At 44.3% G+C, this 24,276-nt stretch overlaps 2 long non-coding RNA genes across 2 annotated transcripts; one reads left to right on the top strand and one right to left on the bottom strand.

The window, feature by feature from the left end:
- Positions 1–4,451: 4,451 nt before the first annotated feature.
- Positions 4,452–23,821, bottom strand: LOC144337379 (uncharacterized). The gene is made up of 3 exons (XR_013410425.1): positions 23,688–23,821; positions 6,562–6,641; positions 4,452–4,579 (listed from the first exon to the last, which is right to left on the bottom strand). It is a non-coding gene; the product is annotated as an uncharacterized LOC144337379 (long non-coding RNA).
- On the top strand, positions 18,074–22,095 carry LOC144337375 (uncharacterized). The gene is made up of 2 exons (XR_013410421.1): positions 18,074–20,185; positions 20,223–22,095. It is a non-coding gene; the product is annotated as an uncharacterized LOC144337375 (long non-coding RNA).
- Positions 23,822–24,276: the final 455 nt, after the last annotated feature.

Below are 24,276 nucleotides of genomic sequence, written 5' to 3'. Positions count from 1 at the left end.
AACCTCCCAAAGTGCTGGGATTACAGGCGTGAGCCACCTCGCCTGGCCACGTGTATTTTTTTTTTTTTTTAATCTGAATGACATTGCCGAATTATTTCCCCAAAGCATTGCTGCAATTCTACCCACAAGGTACACAGTGTCTGATTTCATGTATTCTCACCAGTCAGCCACTCTTTAATTTTTGCCAATCTGATGAGTTTTTTCCTGAAAAAGCTGCTCCAGTTTCTTTAATTGGCATTTCCCTGATTACTAATGAAACTGATCTTTTCACTTACTTATTGGCTATTTAAATTTCTCTTCCTGTGAAAAACCTATTAAATTCCTTCCTCCTTTTCCCATTGAATTTTTTGTGCTTTTCTTCTCAAGGCTGTCTGTGCAAGCAGGACATTAACCCTTTCTCTGCCATGTGTATTGCAAGTACCTTCCCCAGCCTGGGCCTCTCAGCTCCCTTTAGTCCTGAGTCAGAAAAATAAATATCCTTCATCACTGGAAAGGAAAATGAGTCCAATTTGCTGCCTCTGTGGACCACATGCTCTATCATCCACCCGCTCCTCAACTGGTTGATTCTCTTCAAAATGGATGGGGGCTTTGCTGACACAGAGGCTGAAACCGAAAGACCGAAGTCCCGGCATGAATGAAGGTATGAAGCTGGGTGGGGCTGGAGAAGGACATAGGTGTGGCTGGAGAGAGAGAAGCAGGGGCTGGATCATGCTGGGCCTTGGAGGGTTGGTTTTAAGAGCAAAGGGAAGTTATGCACTGGATTATGCTTTTTGCAACAGTGCCTCTGGATGGAGAATGTATTGTAAGGGAACAGGAAGGCAGGCATGGAGCCCAGTTAGGGTCAGCCCATCGTTGTGGTCCAGGTGGGAGACAGCAGTGGTTTGGACTAGGGTATTGGCAGTGGGGATAAGAAGTTGATAGGTCTATTTTGAGCCAAAGAGGAGAGAATAGGTTATAAGAGATTAGGCATGGAACAGTAGGGGAAGAAGGAGAGGTAGAGATTGGCCCCTCAAATTCTGGCTTAAGTGGCTGGAAAGAAGGGGCAGATTAGGGGCAGGAGGTAAGTTCACAGGGAAAACAAGATTTGGTCTTAGACTTGCTAATTCTGAGATACTTGTGAAATACACAGAGAGATCGGATGTTAGAGGGTGATGCTCAGGCTTGGCCTGTGGGCTGAAGATACAAATTTGGGACTAAATAACAAGGTAATCATATTTAAAGCCAGGGGAGAGGATTAGAGTCTGCAGAAGAACAGTGCAGATAGAGGAGACAAGTGAGGCTGGCCCTGGGAGAGGAGGAGCTGATGCAGGAGACTGGAAGCAGGTGGATGGCAAGAGAGAAAGCATTTCACCAACGGAGGCTGCAGCGCGCTGCTGAGGACCAGGGGAGAGGCCGCTGCTGGGCCTAAGAACAGGGAGGGCGCCTTTCCAACAACAACCACAGTAAAGTGTGGGGAGCTGATGAAACCACATTGGGAAATTAATGAAAGGTGAGTAGGCAGAGATAGTGTTTGGAAATAACTGTCAGGAAGTTCAGTTGTGAGTGAAGAGTCAAGAAGTAAGGGCCAGATGTGGCGGCTCACACCTGTAACCCCAGCGCTTTAGGAAACCAAAATGGGAAGATCGCTTGAGGCCAGGAGTTCAAGACCAGCCTGGGCAACATAGCCAGACCCCGTCTTTACAAATAATAATAATAATAATAAAAATTAGCCGGGCACAGTGGTGCACGCCTGTGGTCCCAGTTACTCAGGAGGCTGCGGGGAGGGGATAGCTTGGGCCCCAGAGGTCAAGGCTGCAGTGAGCCATGATTGTACCACTGTGGTCCAGTCTGGGATCCAGAGCTGGACTCTGTCTCAAAAAAGAAAAGAAAAAAGAAATAGGGCAATGGGTGGAAAGATGTGTAGTCAGAGAGAGGCGTTTTGTTTTCTTAAGTGGGGGACCCTAGAGCGTAGGTCAATGCAGATGGGGTGGCACCCCTGAGAAGGTGAAAGAAAATGCATCCAGAGCATGAGAACAGGGCTTGAGTGGGGGCAGAAGGAGGGTCACCTCCCTTGTCACAACAGAAGGAACAAAAGAGAAGATGGGTGAAGATTGATGAAGGGAGAAGAATGAAGAGGAAGTTCATCTCGTGAAATTTCAGCATAGCAAAGAGAAAGAGAAAATCCTGCCAGAGACAGGAAATCAGGCCCCCACAGAAGAATGACAATCATATTAGCATCGCGTCTGTCACTGGCAACACTGGGTACTATGAGCTGATGGAACACATTATAGATAGTTCTGAAATAAATACAATTTTTAAGCCAGGTGTGGTGGCTCACGCCTGTAATCTCAACAGGCGTTGGGAGGCTGAGGTGGGCTGATCACTCGAGGTCAGGAGTTCGAGACCAGCCTGGCCAACATGGTGAAACCCTATCTCTACTAAAAATACAAAATTTAGCTGGGTGTGGTGGTGCACATTTGTAATCCCAGCTACTCAGGAGGCCCAGGCATGAGAATCACTTGAGCCTGAAAGGCAGATGTTGCAGTGAGTGGAGATCGCGCCACTGCACTCCAGCTTGGGCGACAGAGCGTGACTCTGTCTCAAAAAAAAAAAAAAAGCCAGGCACAGTGGCTCACGCCTGTAATCTCAGCACTTTGGGAGGCCAAGGCAGGTGGATCACAAGGTCAGGAGATCGAGACCACGGTGAAACCCCGTCTCTACTAAAAATACAAAAAATTAGCTGGGTGCGGTGGCGGGCACCTGTAGTCCCAGCTACTCAGGAGGCTGAGGCAGGAAAATGGCGTGAACCCAGGAGGCGGAGCTTGCAGTGAGCCGAGATTGAGCCACTGCACTCCAGCCTGGGCGACAGAGCGAGACTCCGTCTCAAAAAAAAAAAAAAAGAAATACAATTTTTAAACCCAGAACTCTTCACCAAGTCAAACCAGCATTCAAATGGAAAGCTCAAAATAAAGACATTTTCAGTTATCTAAAGACTCATAAAGTTTACCCTCAAAGAATTCCCTGAAAATTTTATTATAAGACAAATTCCAACAAGTCAGAAAATGAATCCATGAGAAAGATAAGTGATACTAAAAACAGTGACAAGTAAAAAAAAAAAAATGGGGTGGGGATATAAACTTATAATTAAAGATAAATAATTGCTGGCTTTTTTTTTTTAAAGGTAGTCTAAAACTCAAGTTCTGATGATGTAAACATGAGAGGTGGAGGGGCAGAGAAGGAGGAGAGGTGTGAAATCCTACTAAGTTCTTTGTCTTGTTCAGGGCAGGAAAGATACTGGGCACCACTAAATATTGGTTGAAAAAAAAATGTGTTTTAAAAATGTGACTGTAGGCTGGGTGCAGTGGCTCACACCTGTAATCCCAACACTTTGGGAGGCCAAGGCAGGTGGATCACCTGAGATCAGGAGTTTGAGACCAGCATGGCCAATATGGTGAAACCTCGTCTCTACTAAAAATACAAAATTAGCCGGGCGTGGTGGCGCACGCCTGTAATTCCAGCTACTTGGGAGGGTGAGGCAGGAGAATCACTTGAAACTAGGAGGCAGAGATTCCAGTGAGCCAAGATCACGCCATTGCACTCCAGCCAAGACAACAAGAATGAAACTCCATCTCAAAAAAAAAAAGTGATTGTAATCCTAGAAGAATAAAAGATGTATAAATTCTATACATCCTAATTCCCAGAGGGAAAAAGAATGGAAAAAAGAAAATCCTATTCTTCCATGAAGGAAAAAAATTTTTTAATAAGAAAAAAAGAAAGACAAAAAAAGAAAAATATTTCTATTTAGAAATAAAATTAGGAAACCTAGAACAAGAAGGTATAAACAGTTTCAAATATATCTTACTGAGGACAGTGGAGAAGTGACTTACTAGAAAAACACAATTACATTTCTGGGTAAGATTGTCTTCTTTTTTTCACCCCAATTGGAAGGTGTTGAGAAACACCTCTAAAACTCTCTCTCTTTTTTTAGAGAGAGAGATTCTGTCTCTCTCTGTTGCCCAGACTGGAGTGCAGTGGCACAACCATAGCTCACTGCAGTCTTGGCCTCCTGAGCTGGACCACAGGCACACTCAGATATACATATATATATATATATATATAAAATTATTTTTTTTAAAGAGATGAGGATCTCACTATGTTGCCCAGGCTGGTCTTACATATTTGGCCTCAAGTGATTCTCCCACCTTGGCCTCCAAAGCATTGTGGTTATAAATGTGAGCCACCATGCCTGGCTAACTCTCTTTATCAATAAATATGCTAGTTACTATGGGTGCATAATAAATTACCCCAAAATGAAATGGCATCAAACATTTATTTTGCTCATGGATTCTATGGATCGGTAATTCGGACAGGGTACAATGAAGATGGCCTGTTTTTGCTTTAGGGTGTTTGGGGCCTTGGCTGGAAGATTTACAAGCTGGGAGTTGCAGTCATCCCAGGGCTGGTTCATTCATGTGTCTGGCAGTTGATACTGGCTGTTGGCTGGGAGCTTCCTTTCCTCTCCATGTGGTTTGGGGTTCCTCACAACATGGTGGCTAGGTTCCAAGGACATGGATTCCAATAGGAAAGAGCCAGTTGGAAGCTGGAAGGGAACACAGCACCAGAGCTACATTCTGCTTGTTAGAAGCGCATCACTAAGGCCAGCTCACATTCAAAGGCAGGGGAATTAGACTCCACCTTTAGTGAGAGAAGTGGCAAAGAATTTGTGGACATGTTTTAAAACCATCATAATGACCAAGTGGAATTCTTTTTGTTAAAACTTAAAATGGGCCAGATGCAGTGGCTCACGCCTGCAATCCCAGCATTTGGGGAGGCCAAGGAGGGCAGATCACAGGAGTTCAAGACCAACCTAGCTAAAATGGTGAAACTCCGTCTTTACTAAAAATACAAAAAAAAACATCCAAGCATGCTGGCGCACACCTGTAATCCCAGCTTCTCAGGAGGCTGAGGCACGAGAATTGCAACCAAGAAAATCAGCTACTTGCTGTTTACAAGAGCTATGGGTAAAACAAACTAAAAATAAAGCCCTTGAAACAAAAAGATATAAAAAATACACCAGACAGCCTAAGAAAAATAACTCAGAGTGAAAACATTAGGGAATTTCATATTCATTAACCTTATAAGTAATCAGAAAAATAGAAGTTAAAGCAACAGTGAGCTATCAAACAAACAAAATTTAAAATTATTAATATCCATTATTTGATATTAAAAAACATTATTGAAAGGTGTATGTATTTACTACTGGCGAGTGTGTGAAACTGTGTAGCCTTTCTGAAAAATAACGTGTAGTATCTGTTAAATTTTATTTTTATTTTCCTTTTTTTTTTAAGAGACAGGGTCTTGCTCTGTCACCCAACAAGGAGTGCAATGGTGTGATCATCGTTCACTGCAGCTTTGAACTCTCGGGCTCAAGCAATCCTCCCACCTCAGCCTCCGAAGCAGCTGGGACCACAGTTGTGTGCCACCACACCCAGCCAAATTTTTAGAGATAGGTTGTTACTATGTTGCCCAGGCTGGTCTCCAACTCCTGGCTTTAAGTGATCCTTCCACCTTGGCCTCTCAAAGTGCTGGGATTACAGGTGTGAGCCACTGTTCCTGGCCTCTGTTAAATTTTAAACCCCACACCTTTTGACCCAACAATTTCACTACTAAGTATTAAGACTACACACATTTTGCTATATAATATTATACCATGCAGTATTTTTTTAAAGCAAAAGAAGATATCTATGTAATAATACAGAGGGATCTCCAAAACACAATGTTAAGTGAAAAAGCAAGCAGCAGAGCAATACATACTACACGGACCCTTTTATTTTTATTTTTTTTATTTTTTTATTTTTTATTTTTTTTTGTTTTTTTGTTTTTTGAGACGGAGTCTCGCTCTGTCGCCCAGGCTGGAGTGCAGTGGCGCGATCTCGGCTCACTGCAAGCTCCGCCTCCTGGGTTTACACCATTCTCCTGCCTCAGCCTCCTGAGTAGCTGGGACTACAGGCGCCCGCCACCGCGCCCGGCTAATTTTTTGTATTTTTAGTAGAGACGGGGTTTCACCGTGGTCTCGATCTCCTGACCTTGTGATCCGCCCGCCTCGGCCTCCCAAAGTGCTGGGATTACAGGCGTGAGCCACCGCGCCCGGCCGACCCTTTTATTTTTAAAGTTAGAAAACTAAATGATGTATCTACATCATCTTATTTATGTTCATACCTATATGTCACCAAAAAAATGTGAAGAAAGATTTGCATTAAACTGATGATAGTGGCTTCCTCTTAGAACTGCGGTAGGATTTGAAATTTGGGTAAGGGGGTAATTTAAAATGTTTTCCTCTACACCTTACTATATTTTGATTTTCTTAAAAATAAAATACACATATATCATCTGTATAACCTAAAAATTAAAAATTAAAAGGGCTGGGCACAGTGACTCCCACCTGTGATCTCAGTACTTTGGGAGGCCAAGGCAGGAGAATTGCTTGAGGCCTGGAGTTTGAGACCAGTGTGGGCAACAAAGCAAGACTCCATCTACAAAAAAAATTGTTTTTTGTAAATAGCTGGGCATGGTGGTGCATACCTGTAGTCCCAGCTTCTCAGGAAGCTGAGGTGGGAGGCTCGCTTGAGGCCAGGAGTTTGAGGCAGTTCAGGAGTTCGAGGCTGCAGTGAATGAAGAAGGTGCCATTACACTCCAGCCTGAGTGACAGGGCTAAGCTCCATTTCTCAATAAAATAAAATAAACCCTCTTCTTGTTTTGTAATGTTATTGGTAACTTCTTTACTGAGATATAATTCCCATATGATACAATTCACCCATTTTAAGTGTACAGTTTAATGATTTTTTTGTATATTCACAGAGTTGTGCAACTAACAGCACAATTTTAGAACATTTTCTTCACTCTCAAAACCAGCTCTGTCCCCTTTAGCTATCATGCGCCCCCCCGCAATCACCCCCTCCTCACAGCCCTAGGCAGCCATTAATCTCCTTTCTGTCTCCATAGATTTGCATGTTCAGGACACTTCATACAAATGGACTCGTAGACTGTGTCATCTTTTGTAACCGTCTCTGCCACTTAGCATAATATGTTCAAGGTTCATCTATGTGGTAGCACATGTCAGCATGTTATTCCTTTTCATAGCCAAGTAACATTCCATCATGTGATATACCATATTTTGTTTATCCTTTCAGCAGTGGGGAGCATTTAGATTGGTTCCACCTTTTACCTGTTATAAATAATACTACCATAAGTATTCATGTATGAGATTTTGTATGGACATATGATATGGTTTGACTGTGTCCCCACCCAAATCTCATCCTGAATTGTAGGTCCCATAATTCCCACGTTTTGTGGGAGGAACTCAGAAGATAATTGAATCATGAGTGCGGGTCTTTCCGGTGCTGTTCTCATAATAATGAATAAGTCTCATGAGATCTGATGGTTTTATAAAGGAGAGTTTCCCTGCACGAGCCCTCTCTTCCCTGCCACCATGTAAGATGTGCCTTTTGTCTTCTGCCATGATTGTGAAGCCTTCTCAGCCACGTGGAACTGTGAGTCCATTAAACCTCTTTTTTTCTTTATAAATTACCCAGTCTCAGGTATGTCTTTATCAGCAACATGAAAACAGACTAATACAACATATTTTCATTTCTCTTGCCTATATACCTAGGCATGGAATTGCTGGGTCAAATGGCAGCTCTTTTTGAGAAACTGCCAGAGTGCTTTCCAAAGTGACTGCACCATTTTACAACCCCACCAGCAGTGTATGAGGGTATCAGTCTCTCCAAGCTAACATTTACTGGCTTTTTATTACAGGCTTCCTAGTGGGTGTGAAGTGAGTATCCCATTGTGTTTTGATTTGCATTTCTCTGAGGAATAATGATGCTGAGCACCCTTTCATGTGCTTATTGGTCAATTGTAGAACTTTTTTGGAGAAATGTTTATTCAAATCCTTTGTCCATTTTTTAATTGGGGTAATTTTATTCTTGAGTTGTAAGAGTTCTTTATGTATTCTAGATATAAGTCCCTTATCAGATGTACAATTTGCACATATTTTCTGCCATTGTGTTAGTCGTTTCACTTTCTTTTTTGTTTTGTTTTGCTTTTTGTTTCTGAGACAGTGTCTCCCTCTGTCACCCATGCTGGAGTGCAGTGGCACAATTATAGCTTCCTGCAGCTTCAAACTCCTGGGGTCATGTGATCCTCCCACATTAGCTCCTGAGTAGCTGGGACTATAGGTATGCACCACACACCTGGCTATTTTTTTTTTTTTTTTGAGAGACAGGATCTTGCTATGTTGCCCAGGCTGGTCTCGAACTCCCAGCCTCAAGCCATCCTTCCACCTCAGCCCCCCAAAGTGGTGGGTCTACAGCATGGTTCACCAAGCCTGGCCAACTTTCTTGTTAGTGTCATTTGAAGCATACAAATTTTTAATTTTGATGAAGTCCAATTTATCTATATTTATTTTGTTGCTTATGCTTTAAGTATCATATCTGAGAAACCATTTTGCCTAACCAAGGTCATAAAGAATTACTCCTTTGTTTTCTTCTAAGAATCTCATAGTTTTTGCTGTTACATTTAGGTCTTTGATCCATTTTGAGTTAATTTTTGTATATGGCATGAGGTAGGGGTCCAGCTTCATTCTTTCACATATAGATATCCAGTTGTCCCAGCACCATATATTGAAGAGACTATTTTTTTCTACCATTGAATGTTTTTGGCACCCTTGTTGAAAAATCAATTCACCATCAATATATGGTTTTATTTCTGGACTCTCAATTCTCTTCCATTGATCTATATGTCTAACCTCATGCCAGAACCACACTGCCTTGATTACCTTTGCTTTGTAGTAAGTTTTGGAATCAGGAAGTTTAAGTCCTCCAAATACTGTTCTTCTATTCAAGATTATTTTGGCTATTTTAAGTCCCTTGAGTTTCACATGAAACTTAGGATCAGCAGTGTGTCCATTTCTATCATATAAAGAAGTCAGTTGAGATTCTGATAGGGATTGCATTGAATAAAATAAACTTTTTAAATGGTAGATATCATTATGTTATTATTGTTTTATGGAAATGGAATAAAGTGTCATGTCACCAAGTGGTTTCATGAGACTCAATTCACAGGAGTTAATAGATGTCAATGTCTTTCATCACTTAGATCGAGAATTGCAAAATTCTCATTATTTTGCTTCCTATGTACCTTTATTTTTCTTTTTCCTTTTTTTTTCTTTTTTTTCTTTTTCTTTTTTTTTTTTTTTTTTGAGATGGAGCTTCGCTCTTATTGCCCAGGTTGGAGTGCAAAGGCACGATCTCAGCTCACTGCAACCTCCGCCTCTGAAGTTCAAGTGATGATTCTTCTGCCTCAGCCTCCTGAGTGGCTGGGATTACAGGCATGCACCACCATATCTGGCTAATTTTTGTATTTTTAGTGGAGACAGAGTTTTGCCACGTTGGCCAGGCTGGTCTCAAACTCCTGACCTCAGGTGATCCACTTGCCTCAGCCTCCCAAAGTGCTGGGATAACAGGCGTGAGCCACTGTGGCTGGTCCCTATGTACCTTTCAAAACCACACTTGTTTTTTCTCCATCTCTGCTCTACTTTCCTGGTTTAGGCCCCCAGCATTTCTAATCTGCATTACTAAAGCATCGCCCAGAAGTCACTCTGCCTTCACTGTGGTCTCCTCTGTACCATCCTCTAAGCTGCAGTCAGAATTGTCTCTCTAAAGTCCAGAGACAATCCTGTATCCTCCCTTTGAAAAACACATTAGTGACTATCCATGACTGTCAAGGTAAAGTTCAAATGCACATACTGATAAACTCCTTCCACATCTGGCTTCTACTTGTCTGTTGCTCGTCTCCTATTTCTCCTCAGTAATACCAATCCAATCCTATATTTCAGACTTGCCAAAAAACTTCAGTCCCAGAACACACCAGGCACTTTCATGCCTCCCCGTGCTGGCACACATATGACCTTTGCCTGGAATGACCTCCCTTTCCACCTATCTGAAAAATTCTTAGTCATAGTTTAAGACTTGGCTCAAATATTAGTTTCACTCTTTTGATGATGATGATAATGATGCAGAATACACATTTGGTGTTAAAATTTAAACCATATGAAGTATAAAATTGAAATTTAAAAAAAGTCTTCTACGCTCAACCTCCAGACACACCCTTTTGTTCTATTCATTTTTACTTTATGTGTTTTGAGGTTCTGTTATTAGGTACACATACATTTACAATTATCTTAACTTCATAATGTATTGATATTTTATCATTATAAAAGATTCCTTTTTCTGGTAATATTATTTGTCTTGAAAACTATTTTACTAATATTTGTATAGCCAATTAAGCCTTCTTATGCTTAAGGTTTACATGATATATATTTTCCTATCAATTTCAACCTATTTGTGTCTTTATATTTAAAGTAGGAGGCACATGGTGGCTCACACCTCTAATCCCAACACTTTGGGAGGCCAAGGCAGGCAAATCACTTGAGCCCAGGAGTTTGAGACCAGCCTGGGCAACAAAGGGAGACCCTGTCTCTACAAAAAAATACAAAAATTAGCCAGACATGGTGGTGCATGACTGTGGTCCCAGTTACTTAGGAGACTGAGAGGTGAGAGCCCGGGACATTGAGACTGCAGTAAACTGTGTTGGTGCCACTGCACTCCAGCCTGGGTGACAGAACGAGACCCTGTCTCGAAAGAAAAAAAAAAAAAAGCAAGTTGCTTATAGACAGCATATAATTGGGCCTTGGATTTTTTTTTTCTTTTTTTTTTGAGATGGAGTCTTGTTCTGTCGCCCAGGCTGGAGTGCAGTGGCATGATTTCAGTTCACTGCAACCTCTGCCTCCCAGGTTCAAGCAATTCTCCCGCCTCAGCCTCCCAAGTAGCTGGGACTACAGGTGCACACCACCACACCAGGCTAATTTTTGTATTTTTAGTAGAGACGGGGTTTCACCATGTTGACCAGGTTGGTCTCGAACTGATCTCGTGATCCACCTGCCTCAGCCTCCTAAACATTTTTATCTATTCTGACAATCTTTGCCTTTTAACTACAATGCTAGTCCTTCTTATTTAATATAATTATTGATCTGATTAGATTTAAGCCTGTAATTTTACTGTTTTCTGTTTGTCTTCTGTTTTTTAATTCTGTTTCTCTTCCTTCCTTTTGATTACCTGAATATACTTTTGAATTCCATTTTAACCTGTCCATTGTTTTACAGCTACACCTTTTTGGCTTATTTTTAAGTTATTGCCCTAGGGTTACAATATACATCCTTGACTTTTTAAAGCCTGCCAAAAGTTTATATTGCACCACTTTGCATAAAATGTAGAAAGCTTGCAACTATATAGGCTCATGTATACCCCCTGCTCTTTATGTTATAGTTGTCATAATTACTACACCTACAGACATTATAAACTCCGTAACACAATATAATTTTTGCTTTAAACAATTACCTGTGTTTTAAAGAAATTAAGAGGACAAATTAATCTTTTCTACTTATCCACATATTTACCATTTCTGACAAGCTTCATTCTGTCCTGTAGATCTGCGTTTCCATCTGGTTTCATTTCCCTTCAGCCTGCAGAAATCTTCCTTTAGCATTTTTTTCAATAGAGATGGGATCTCACTATGTTGTCCAGGCTGGTCTTGAACTCCTGGCCTCACAAGCTCCTTCCACCTTGGCCTCCTAAGGCACCTTTAGCATTCCTTGTAGTGCAGGTTTGCTGCTAACAAATTCTCCTAGTTTTTTTTTAAAATTAAAAGCATTTTTAATTTCACCTTTATACTTTATTTATGTATTTATTTTAGCTTTTACTTTGGATTTGGAGGGTGCATGTGCAGGTTTGTTACGTGGGCGTATTGTGTGATGCTGAAGTTTGGGGTTCAGATGATCCCATCACCCAGGCAGTGAGCACAGTACCCAACAGGTAGTTTTTCAGCCCACACCCTTTTCTCTCTCCCCCGAGTAGTCCCCAGTGTCTATTGTTCCCATCTTTATGCCCATGTTATTTCACCTTTATTCTTTTTTTTTTTTTTTTTTGAGACAGGGTCTCGCACTGTCACCCAGGCTGGAGTGCAGTGGCAGGATGATCTTGGTTCACTTCATATTCTGCCTTCCAGGCTCAAACAATCCTCCTACCTAAGCCTCCTGGGCAGCTGAGACTACAGGCACACACCACCACGCCTGGCTAATTTTTGTACTTTTTGTAGAGACAGGGTTTCATCTTTTTTCCTGGCTGGTCTCAAACTCCTGACCTCAGCTGATCCTCCAGCCTCGGCCTCCCAAAGTGCTGGGACTACAGGCGTAAGCCACCACCTAGCCTCACCCTTCCTTCCTTCCTTCCTTCCTTCCTTCCTTCCTTCCTTCCTTCCTCCCTCCCTCCCTCCCTCACTCCCTCACTCCCTCCCTCTCTCCCTCTCTCCCCCTCTCCCTCTCTCCCTCTCTCTCTCTCTCTCTTTCTCTCTTTCTTTCTTTCTGCAACAGGGTCTCACTCTATCACCCAGGCTGGAGTGCAGTGGCACAATCTCAGCTCACTGCAACCTCTGCCTTCCTGGTTCAAGCAATTCTTGTGCCTCAACCTCGCAAGAAGCTGGGATTACAGGCATGCACCACTACACTCAGCTAATTTTTGTATTTTTAGTACAGGTGGGGTTTTACCATGTTGGCCAGGCTGGTCTCAAACTCCTGAGGTCAAGTGATCCCCCACCGCCTCAGCCTCCCAAAGCACTGGGACTACAGGTATGAGCCACCATACCCAGCCTCACCTTTATTCTTAAAAGATATCTTCACTAGATACAGAATTCTGGATTGACTGGTTTTTTTCCCAGTGCTTTCAAGATGTTGTTTCACTGTCTTCTAGCCTCATTTATTTCTGATATAAGTCCACAATCATTTGAATATTTGCACCCCTGTATGCAAGGTCTCGTTTTCTCTATGTTCAAGATTGTATGTTTATTTAGTTTTATCAATTTGACTCAAATGTCCCTAGGTATATCGTTGTTGCTGCTGCTGTTTTTCAAATTCTACTTAAGAGTTCCCTGGCCGAGCAACGTGGCTCACGCCTGTAATCCCAGCACTCTGGGAGGCTGAGGCGGGCAGATCACTTGAGGCCAGGAGTTGGAGACCAGCCTGGCCAACATGGTGAAACCCCGTCTCTATTAAAAATATAAAAATTAGCCAGGCATGGTGGCGGGTGCCTGTAATCCCAGCTATGAGGTGGCTGAGGCATGAGAGTCTCTTGAACCCAGAAGGCAGAGGTTGCAGTGAGCCAAAATCGCACCACTGCACTCCAGCCTGGGTGACAGAGCGAGACCCGAAAACTCCATCGATGTCTACCCAGTGTGTGCATTCCATGTCAGTGTCAGATTCCACGTGACCTGCTCGTCTTATGATGATTTCCCCTAGAAAAGTAAGAGGCCAGAATAACCCCATTCTATGCTGACTGCCGGCGAATGTACCTGGTCTAGAAAAACACTGAACTCTGAGGGCAGACAGTTTTATAGGAGCGTGACTCATGCTGGTTTTCATTTAACTGTTATTGCACCTTGACTAAGATTAAGAAAAGAAAAAAAAAGAGTGCATGGGGAATGTAAGCTAGATTTTCCAATCAATTATAACAAAACTTGGGTTCTAAAGATGTGCTGGTTGAAACTCCATTTGTTCAGTGTCACCTCTCCCTGTTGGCTAAGCGGATAAAGACTGGAAACAGCGTGCCCCTGGTTCCCAGGGCTCTGCATTGGAATCTGGGCCATGGAGGGTTATTTGGCCAAAAGGGAGTGTCTGGACAGTTTCGTGGGCTATGTGCCTTCCAAGTGACCTTTGGAATTTTCACTGAAAGTGGTAGAGACAAGACTAATTAGAGAGGTGGGATGGGACAATCCTGCCACACCTACAGTCCCCGAACTGCTAAATCAACACGACAGGAAACTCCAGTCCATGTTTGAGAGAAATGGGCTCATGTTGTATGAAAAACTTTACTGTAACTGAGTACTGTATAGGTTTTTTTAGGGCCACCAATAAAAATAAGGTACTGTTGGCCAGGTGCAGTGCTCATGCCTGTAATCCCAGCACTATGCGAGGCCAAGGAGGATAGATCACGTGAGGTCAGGAGTTTGAGACCAGCCTGGCCAACGTGGCGCAACCCATCTCTACTGAAAACACAAAAATTAGCCAGGCGTGGTGGGGTGTGCCTATAATCCCAGCTACTTGGGAGGCTGAGGCAGGAGAATGGCTCAAACCTGGGAGGCAGAGGTTGCAGTGAGCTGAGATTGCACGACTGCACTGCACTCTAGCCTGGGCAACAGAGTGAGACTCCATCTAACAACAACAACAGCAAAAAAGTGATTTAGTGTCTATAACTATGTATGTTCTTCATATGCAAAAACTCCCAAATCACTAAACAATCCATTTTTAGAGCATATTTCCAGGTCCACGTAGGCACATCTGTGTAATGACGAATGAATATATCAGAAGTTTTTTTGTTTTTGTTTTTAGAGACACGGTCTCACTCTGTCACCCAGGAGTGTGGAGTGCAGTGGTACAATAGCTCACTGCAGCCCCGACCTCCCAGGCTTAAGCAATGTAGTACCTCAGCTCTGAGTACCTGGTACTACAGGCACATGCCAGCATGCCTGGCTATATGTATCTTATTAACTTTTTTGTCGAGATAGGGTCTCACTATGTTGCTCAAGCTGGCCTCAAATTCCCGGACTCAAGTGATCTCTCTTGGCCTCCCAACATGCTAGGCATGAGCCACCACACCCAGCCCAGCGATTTTTCTATAAGTGTTCATATAGCCTTTTTCTCCTCCTTTTTAACAGACACAGAGATTATTAACCAGTTAGCCCATGGTCACTTAACCACTCTTCTATTTTACAATTATAAACAATGTTGGCCGGGCACGGTGGCTCATGCCTGTAATCCCAGCACTTAAGGAGGCCAAGGCAGGTGGATCACCTAAGGTCAGGAGTTTGAGACCAGCCTGGCCAACATGGCGAAACCCCATCTCTAAAAATACAAAAATTAGCCAGGCGTGGTGGCGCACGCCTGTAATCCCAGCTACTCAGGAGGCTGAGGCAGGAGAATTGCTTGAACCTGGGAGGCAGAGGTTGCAGTGAGCCGAGATCATGCCACTGCACTCCAGCCTGGGCAACAGAGCGAGACTCCATCTCAAACAAACTAACAAACAAACAAGCAAAAACAATGTCGAAGTCAATATCCCTTGTACCCCAGTTAATATCCAACATGTACCCCTTTGTGTATACATGAGAGCTTATGGGATTCAATTTCTACAAGTGGAATTGCCAGTTGAAAGGAAAATGACACTTTAAAATTAGGTAAATATTGCTAAATTATCCTCCGAAGAGGTTGTATCAGTATAGAATTCTACCTATTTGCCCTACTCATTGACCAGTCCAGCATATTATTAAATGTTTTCATCTTCACCTGTCCAATGGTGTAGTTTAAATTTGTATATCATTTTCAGAGAATTAGCATTTTTAAGCATGTTTAAAATCTATTCGCATTTCCCTTTTTTTAATAGACAGAGTCTCACTTTGTCACCCAGGCTGGAGTACAGTGGCACAATCGTAGCTCACTGCAGTCTTAAACTTCTGGGTTCAAGGGATCCTCTTTCCTCAGCCTCCCAAGTAGCTGGGATTACAGGCATGCGACACCATGCCTGGCTAAGTTTTTATTTTTAGTAGAGACAAGGTCTCACTATGCTGCCCAGGCTGGTCTTGAATCCTAGCCTCAAGCAATTCTCCTACCTTGGCCTCCCAAAGTCCTGGGATTACAGGTGTGAGCTGCCACATCTGGCCTGCATTTACTTTTTAAAATAAACTCTCTCTATATTTCAGTTTTCTTTTGGATTGCAATGCCTTTTCATACTGATTTTTAGAAGTTCTCTCTTTTTTTTTTTTTCTGAGACAGAGTCTTGCTCTGTCGCCCAGGCTGCAGTGCAGTGGCGCAATCTTGGCTCGCTGCAAACTCCACATCCCAGAGTCAAGCGATTCTCATGCCTCAGCCTCCCAAGTAGCTGGGATTACAGGTGCGTGCCGCCACACCTGGCTAATTTTTGTATTATTGGTAGAGACAGGGTTTCACCATGTTGGCCAGGCTGTTCTCAAACTCCTGACCTCAAGTGATCTGCCCGCCTCGGCCTCCCAAAGTGCTGGGATTACAGATGTGAGCCACTGCGCCTGGCTAGAAGTTCTCTATATATAAATAAATTTTTTTCTTTTAAAATAAAAATGACTTATTAAATGTAGAATTAAATGTGACTTATTATCTATAACTGCATATGATTCTTTATATGAGAAAATCCACAAATCAGTTTTTAGAAAATCTATTTTAGAGCATGTTTCCAGGTTTTTGTTTGTTTGGTTTGGTTTGGTTTTTTGAAATGGAGTCTCACTCTGTTACCCAGGCTGGAGTGCAGTGGTGTGATCTGGGCTCATTGCAACCTCCACCCTCTGGGTTCAAGCGATTCTCCTGCCTCAGCCTCCCAAGTAGCTAGGATTACAATTACCTGCCCCCAAGCCCGGCTAATTTTTTGTGTGTTTTTAGTAGAGATGGAGTTTCACCATCTTGGCCAGGCTGGTCTTGAACTCCTGACCTTGTGATCCACCCGCCTTGACTTCCCAAAGTGCTGGGATTACAGGCGTGAGCCACCGTGCCGGCCTTCAGATTTTTCTATTTGGAAAATATGGTCACTGAAAAGCATTTTGAAGTTATTATAAAACTATGCCATCCATTATAGCATTATATAATTTGTAGAGTAAATTCAGGTGACTTAAAATAGTTTACAGTTTATAAAACTATAAAATTGAAGTGACAATGTATTTTTATAATTTAAAAACTATAAAATTAATAAATATATAATCATCTGTTTTAAAAGTCCAAATTACAAAAATATATAAATTAAAAAGTGCAAATTATCCCCCTTCTCATAAAGTGAGAACCACCATTAGTAGTTTGATGTGAAGTCCTCCTAACTCCTTTCTATACACCCACAAATGTATATTTAAAGAGGTTTATTTTTTTCCCCCCAGAAAAGTGGAAGCTGCAAGCTGTTCTGTAACTTGTTTTGTTTCAGTTAAGGTTTTATCTTGGATGTCAAGAATGGTAACCTTTGCAATTCAGTTTCTTTCTTTCTTTCTTTCTTTCTTTTAATCTTTTATTTTCAGTTTGGGGGTACATGTGAAGGTTTGTTACATAGGTAAACTCGTGTCACAGGGGTTTGGTGTCCAGATAGTTCATCACCCGGTATTAAGCCCGGTACCCAAAACTTACTTTTTCTGCTCCTCTCCTGCCTCCCACCCTCCACCTTCAAGTAAACCCCAGTGTCTGTTGTTCTCTTCTTTGTGCTCATGAGTTCTCGTTTAGCTCCCATTTATAAGTGAGAACATGGTTTTCTGTCCTTGCGTTAGTTTGCTAAGAATAATAGACCCTGTAAAAGACACAATCTCATTCTTTTTCATGGCTGCATAGTATTCCACGGTATATATATATACCACATTTTGTTTATCCAGCCTGTCATTGATGGGCATTTAGGTTGATTCCATGTCTTTGCTATTGTGAACAGTGCCGCGGTGAACATTCACATGCATGTGTCTTTATGATAGAATGCTTTAATTCCTCTGGGTACATACTTAGTAACGGGATTGCTGGTCCAAATGCTAGTTCTGCTTTTAGCTTTTTGAGGAATTGCCGCACTGCTTTCCACAATGGTTGAACGAATTTACACTCTGCAATTCGGTTTCTTAACCTGTAAGTTGACAGTGTATTTCCACAGGCCACAGCAGGACCCGATACTGGCTTCCTTTGGGAAAAATTGAGTTCCCGCTAATGTGCTAGATCAGATGCAGCCTTTAGAAATGTTCCAAGTAGCCCACTGTGTGCAGCTCATTCCTCCCGTGGCTTCAGTGTCTGCCCTTGGGGACTACTTTACACAGTGTTGAGGGGCTTAGACTTGAGGCAGTTGAGTGGAATCACAAGGAAAAAAGGCTAGAATTGGGGCTTTCATGCAGTCAGCCCCTAGACACTCTTATTTTGATTTTCCAAAAGATTTGGCTTCTTACCTTATTAGGATTTTTTTTTTTTTTAATTTTAGAGACAAGGTCTTGCTCTGTCACCCAAGTTAGAGTACAGTGGCACAATCATAGCTCACTGTAACCTCGACTTCCTGGGCTCAGATAATCCTCTGTCTTAGCCTCCTGAGTAGCTGGGACTATAGGCATGCACCATCACACCTGGCTAATTATTATTATTGTTATTTTAAGACAGTGTCTTACTCTGTTATCCAGGCTGGAGTGCAGTGGCGCTATCTCGGCTCACTGCAACCTCTGCCTCCCGGGTTCAAGTGAGTTTCCTGCCTCAGCCTCCTGAGTAGCTGGGATTATAGTCACATACCACCACGCCCAGCTAATTTTTGTATTTTTAGTAGAGATAGCATTTCACCATGTTGGCCAGGCTGGTCTCGAACTCCTGACCTCAGGTGATCTGCCTGCCTCAGCTTTCCAAAGTGCTGGGATTACAGGCTTGAGCCACTGCACCTGGTCCCACCTAGTCAGTTTTTAAGATTTTTCATAGAGACAAGGTTTCACTATGTTGCCCAGGCTAGTCTCAAACTCTGGCCTCAAGAGATCCTCTCGCCTTGGCCTCCCAAAGTGCTGAGATTACAGGTGTGAGCCAAAGCACCAAGCTAAAAATTTTTTAAAAGATGCATCTTGAGGCACAAATCCTTGGAATTCAGCAAAGAGAAGAAATGGGGTCAGAATGGAGGGTGCACAAGAATGGGCTCCAAGGACTTCACCCTGTCTCTGGAGCAGTGGCGTCTGCCAAGCCAGCAGGATAGAGCAGTCCTTGTACACCCATGAGCCAGCTGGGAGACAGGCCCATTTCCCTAGTTGGGTCTGATGCCCAGCCATGTCCATGCTCCCCTGGAGGCCCCTCCTGGCAGTGCCCTACAGGTAGGGGGAGCTCTGGAGCCGTGGTGGAGGCGGCGCTTCAGGCAGGGCCCAATTCAAGTGACCTCTGCTCACGAAGCCTTGTGTCCTGGCTGGACTGCAGCTACCCCCCAAAAAAGGGCCCATTTTCCTCCCTACAAAGGTGCTTCTTGCTTAGCCAAGCCCCTGGGGGCCATAGCTGCCTGTCAGTGGCCTCTTTGGAGTTACCCCAAAGGCACTGAGCAGGCCCTGCGGGGCCTGGCAGCCTTGCCTGAAACTGCTTCAGGAAGCTCCAGATTGAGTCCCCTGTAGTGATCCCTGACCCGGGCGGTCAGTCGGGTCTTCTCCAGCATCCTTCAGGGCCACCCTTGAGCAACTCTAGGCTTAGGAACAGACTCAGTTCCAGGAGGGTGGCTGGGTAACTGTTTTCTGCAGTCAAATCCATCTGTGTTCATTCAACAAATATTTGAGGCTCTCTCATAGGCTGAGGCTGGCCCTAGCTCTGGGAATGGGCAGAACAGGACAGACCAGGTTCCTGCGTTTGTGGAGCTGGCACTCTAGTGGGGGAAGCTGATAAGGAACACATAAAATACCATTTTTAGAGGGTGCTATGAGGAAAATAAAACACACAGTGGCCTAAGGAACAATGCGGGAGGGGTGACGAGTGTGCAGCTCATCCCTGCGAGGAGGCTGAGAACGCCTTCTCAAACGACAGGAAGGAAGGAGTCATGCCAACCTGGGAAGAACATTCCAGGGAGTCAAAAGTGCAAAACGCAGCGCCTTGCGGCTGGGAGACGCTCTGCTTGGCAAAGCTGACTAGGGAGTCAAGAAGTGGATGGGGCATGAGCAGAGATGAGTGCCAATTTAGGCAGGGTCTGTGGCCAGCTGGATGCACGTGGGTTTTCTCCCACACGCAGTGGGTGGTGTTGGGAGGGTTTACGTTGGTGAGTGGCATGATCTGAGTGCATGTTTTGCTTTGGTTTAAAAAAAAGAAAAATTTCTTTTGTAGAGATGGAGGTCTTGCTATGTTGCCCAGGCTGGTCTCCAACCCGTGACCCCGAGTGATCCTCCTATCTCGGCCTTGCAAAGCACTGGGATTACAGGCTGAGTGCATGTTTAAGGGATAACTCGGGCTACTTTGTGGAGAGAGTTGGGGGCATGGTGGCAGGGAAAGTCACAGGGAGGCCAGTCAGAGGCTGGTGCAGTGGTCCAGGTGAGAAAGCCCCGGGGTTGGAAGTAGGATGTGCATGGTGAGGTGGAGGGAAGGGAAGAAGCAGGATGTACACAGTGAGGTGGAGGGAAAGGAAGAACTGGCGACACAGGTGTGGAATTATTGCCAACTGTCATATCCTTCTACAGAAGCAGGGTCAGGGGCCCCCAGACAAGGCTAGGACCAGCGGAGTCCCTGCTCTCCTGCTTGCCCTGTAAGTGCCAGCCTACTCCCACCCTTAGACTCAGGCAGGAGGGCCCCCGTGCTGGACCCTCACAGGAGAGGGTGCCCACTAGCCCCACTCTGGCTGCTCCTGCCCACGGGCCAAGGAATTTCCTGCCCTAGCAGCCCAGGGCCAGCTGCCTGGGCCTGCGTGGGCCTCTTCACCAGGCCTCCAAGCCCCAGGATGTGGGAAGGAAGAGAGTGTGGTATTTTTCAAGGGGCATAGGCAGCATTTGCACCCTGTGCTGCGAATCTACACCCCTGACTCAGGACCTTTCTGGCTGGGAATGGAATAGAGGATGGGATGGGAAGAGAATAGGTGTGGCTGGGTATCCCCACACCACCATGTTCCCAAACCAGATTCTATCTGGTCTTCTAGGACACGATAAAGATGCATGTGTTAAGACAAGAAGGTAGAACATATTTTCTTTAACAGTTTCTCAGTTTGATTGGTAACTTTTCATATTTAAACAGATGCTATGGGGGCTGCCATTTGTACTCTCGTCTCAGATCTCAAGAAGCACAGGCGACCTGCCACATCCAATGCTTGCCTTCTGCAGTGCTCTGCAAATGCTAGATGTGGAGTTTGAGGACCCACCATTTTACCAAAGAAGTTTTCCACCAAAATAGAATGAAGGGCTTTTCCCAATTTGCTAAACAAAATTAATAGATAGAACCTTCTGAATTTTTAATCTTTTTGAGAAATTATTTTCTTAGAGACAGGATCTTGCTCTGTCACCCAGGATGGAGTGCAGTGGTGCCATCATAGCTCACCTAAGCCTCAAACTCCCAGATTCAAGCAATTCTCCTTCCTTAGCCCCCCGAGTAGCTGGGACTACAGGCTCGCATCACCATACCCGGCTAATTTTTTCATTTTTTAAATAGACGGGGTCTCACTATATTGCTCAGGCTAGTCTCAAATTCCTGGACTCCAGACATCTTCCCACTTTGGCCTCCCAAAGTGTTGCCATTACAGGCATGAACCACTGTGCCCGACCCTGATTTTATAATTTTGACTCAATTTTCTTTTTCTAGAATGTTTAGTGCCAGCTACTGCTTACCTGCTAGCAGTTGTAAGCAAATAAAATAAACAAAATGTATTAGTCCTTTCTCATACTGCTATAAAGAACTGCCTGAGGCTGGGTAATTTATGAAGAAAAGAGGTTTAATTGACTCACAGTTCAGCATGGCGGGGGAGGCCTCAGGAAACTTACAATCATGGCAGAAGACAAAGGGGAAGAGAAAGGCACCTTCTTCACAAGGCAGCAGGAAGGAGAAGTGCCGAGAGAAGAGGGAAGAGCCCCTTATGAAACCATCCGATCCCATGAGAACTCACTCACTATCATGAGAACAACTTGGGGGGAAACTGCTCCCATGATTCAGTTACCTCCACCTGGTCTCTCCCTTGACACACGGGGATTGTGGGGATTATAGGGATCATAATTCAAGGTGACATTTGGGTGGGGACACAAAGCCTCCTGGGGAGACAGGATGAGTAATCTCGTGGGTAGAGCTGGATGCCTGTTGATAAAAAACACTAGGCCAGGCACAGTGGCTTACACCTGTAAATCCCAGCACTTTGGGAAGCCAATGTGGAAGGATCACTTGAGCTTCGGAGGTAGAGGTTGCATTGAGCTGAGATCCAACCACTGCTCTCCAGCATGGGCAACAGAGTGAGACCCTGTCTCAAAAAAAAAAAAAAAAAAAAAAAAAAAAAAAAAAAAGAAGAAGAAGAAGAAGAAAGAAAAAGAAACACTAGACTTTGGGTTGATTATACATTGAGTTCATACGCTTTACGTGTCAAGATCTAAAGCCTAAAACGAATCAGTATAAAACTCATTTGTGAATCCATTTGTAACAAAAAGTAACTAGTGTTTTTTGTTTTGTTTTGTTTGTCTAATTTGAGGAAGGCCTTTGAGAGTATCTTACTGAATCACTGAAACATAATTAGATAGACCATATTAGACATTTGTGCCCCTAGCCAGAGCTCAGCTGAGCCTGAAATCATAGTTTTGGACTTTTATCTTATCTGAATTGGTCCTGTTTGGAGCGACCAATCTTACACACACACTTCAGCTTCAGATAAAGTCAGAAAACTACATAGGAAGGGTTAGTTCCGTTTTTGCTCTTCAGAATTTGATTGATTTCCAAACTTATGTACTAATTCTCTCATGGGCCTTGCATTAGGAAGGTTAAACCAAAGTAAAATAAAACAATTCTAGGGCTCTGTTTGTCTTCTCAAAACGGTTAGTGCTGCAATTGTCTCCAGAACCAGGCTTCATCCTGGAGCACCCAAAACTCAGGACCTCCGTTTCCCGGGGACTCACGCTAACCCCCCTACACCCGGCCTGTATACACTCCCATCTACAGCCTCAGGAAGAAGGACCTTAAAGGTGGTGACAGAAGAATTTACAAGCTGCTCTTAATGACTGGCTTTGTCTCAATTGCACACGAGCCAGAGCCACTTCTCTCAATTAGAGGTGATTTCTCCTTTGCTCCCACTTCTCCGGCCACAAGCCGACTGTCTATGAGACTGTCAGGCATCAGCCCGCCCCTCCCTTACCCCGTGGGAATCTCCCATGGAAAGTGGCTCCATCGACCCCAGGGTCTCACTCCAACTCCCCAGCTAATTTCCTGCTTTAGGGCTTGGGCAGGACACTTCTACCTAGTGCCCTAGATACCCCTTGTCCTTTGAGCACCCAGCCGGGCCTAGCCAGAGACCTACCACTTGCCCTCAAAACCATTTCCTCCTCATCCCAAGGTACACTCTTAGGCTTCCAAGGAAAAACCAGAACACGGTAGATGGATCTTAGCAACTGCTCCAAGGTCCTCTCCTCCAAAACCACAAAGCAGGCAGGTGAGTATCCTGGAATGAGTCCCCAATTGCCTCCTGGGGGCTTGGAGAGGGGCCTCCAATTTCCTGGGCATTACATATGTCAGGGGGTAGTAATCCCAGCCAGAAGCCTGGCATTCAGCCCCCCAAGTCCTGACATCTTGTTCAAATCTACCCTGCCTGCTCCATACTGGGGCCTCAAGTCTCCATCCTTCCCATCTGGTCAACACCCCCTCTCTGTCTTGGCCGGAGTAGCTTCTCAGGAACCCAAATCGGACGATGAAGCTCCCCTGCTAAAAACTGGAGGTCAAAAGCCTGGGAGATAAGGGTTCCTCCTTCACCTGCAGTGGCCTTGGCCATCAGCCCAGCCCGGTCTGTGGATCCAGCCTTATCTAGGCCCCTCCTCCCTCACCCCACTCTCCAGCCTGCCAAACATCTCGTCCTTTGTTACCAGAACACATGCACTCACAGGCTCTCCACCTTTGCACTTACCATTCCCTCCTCGTAGAAGAGCCTTCCCCCCTTATCCTTCCAGCAAATTCCTGCTCAACCTTCAAGGCCCAGCTCAAAGGTCTGCTCCTGCATGAAGCCCTGTCTCACCCCCCGGTTCAGTCCACACAGGCTGCCATCATAGGCCTACCATAAACATTTATTTCTCACGGTTCTGGAGGCTGGATGCCCAAGGCCAAGGCCAAGTTGCCAGCACCGTCAGGTTCTGCCGAGGGGCCTCTTCCCCGCTTGCAGACAGCCACCTCCTTTCTGTGCGCGCCCATGACATTGTTCTTCTGATAAGGCCACCAATCCTATCAAATTAGGACCCTACCCATATGACATCATCTCACTTTAATGACTTCCTAAAAGCCTTATCTCCAAATACAGTCACATGGAGGGGGTTAGGCCTTCAACATAGGAATTTAGGGCAGGGACACAGTTCAGTCCATAACACCTCCCCAGACAAATCTGATCTCTGCCTCCTCCACAGCGCCACCTTGTTCAGGGCCGGAAGTCTCTTCATCATAGCACATCCACCCTTGATTCCCATTTGTGCCTCCTGTGCATTTGATGAATGAATGAAGTCCCA

This window comes from Macaca mulatta, chromosome 19 (assembly GCF_049350105.2).
Source record: "Macaca mulatta isolate MMU2019108-1 chromosome 19, T2T-MMU8v2.0, whole genome shotgun sequence".
Taxonomy (NCBI): domain Eukaryota; kingdom Metazoa; phylum Chordata; class Mammalia; order Primates; family Cercopithecidae; genus Macaca; species Macaca mulatta.
This window is presented reverse-complemented; position numbering and strand designations above follow the sequence as displayed.